Genomic DNA, 815 nt, shown 5'->3' with positions numbered 1-815 from the left:
TTGTCAAGGAGAAAGTTTAAGAAAAACAGATTTCCATAGAACATACAGGAACGGGGTATATGCTAGCAGACTCATTAACCAAGGGATTGATCCCTAAAATCTTTCATGAGCACACTGCTCGAATTGGAGTCAATATTTGTGATGCCTTGGTTTAGTGGGAGTTTATTTTATGCTATATGTTCTATGATAGATATTGAATTATTTTTTTTGCAGAATTAAGTTGATGGTTTATTTCATATTATGTGAAATGTTCATTTTACAATATTTGTATTGTGTTTGATCTCAATAAAGTTTTAAAGTTGGACCAACTCGAAATAGACATGTATGAGATCACTTGGCATGTAATTTCCATATTACTTATCCAAATTTGATCTATGTCGTTAAGTATATTAGGATGGTGATTGGCGTGGTTTAGTCACGGCATTTAATGTGATAAAAGCTGCGGTAGTTCCATATCTAATGTATGAGACGGACCAGATTGTTAAAGTAATGAGAGAAATAGCATTTAAATGCGCGCATAAAGTTTATAAGATGTGATTATGTCAAGAAAGAATATATGTATAGCCCAAGTGGGAGATTGTTATGAAATTATTTAATTTCCTAACTTATTTGTGGGCAATACATATATTAATTATAATAACAAATTATGCTATTTCAAATTAAATGACTTATATAATGATGATCTCGTTTATTGTTATAAATGCTAATTGAATAAGTCATTATTACTTTTGATTTGGAATTAAATGAGAATAAAACCAAATATTATCTTTTGTTCCTTAGATAATTATCCTTTTGGATTTTTAGATATATTATCT

The sequence above is a fragment of the Arachis stenosperma genome, chromosome 3, assembly GCF_014773155.1.
Source record: "Arachis stenosperma cultivar V10309 chromosome 3, arast.V10309.gnm1.PFL2, whole genome shotgun sequence".
NCBI classification, from domain to species: domain Eukaryota; kingdom Viridiplantae; phylum Streptophyta; class Magnoliopsida; order Fabales; family Fabaceae; genus Arachis; species Arachis stenosperma.
Note: the sequence above shows the minus strand (reverse complement) of the source record.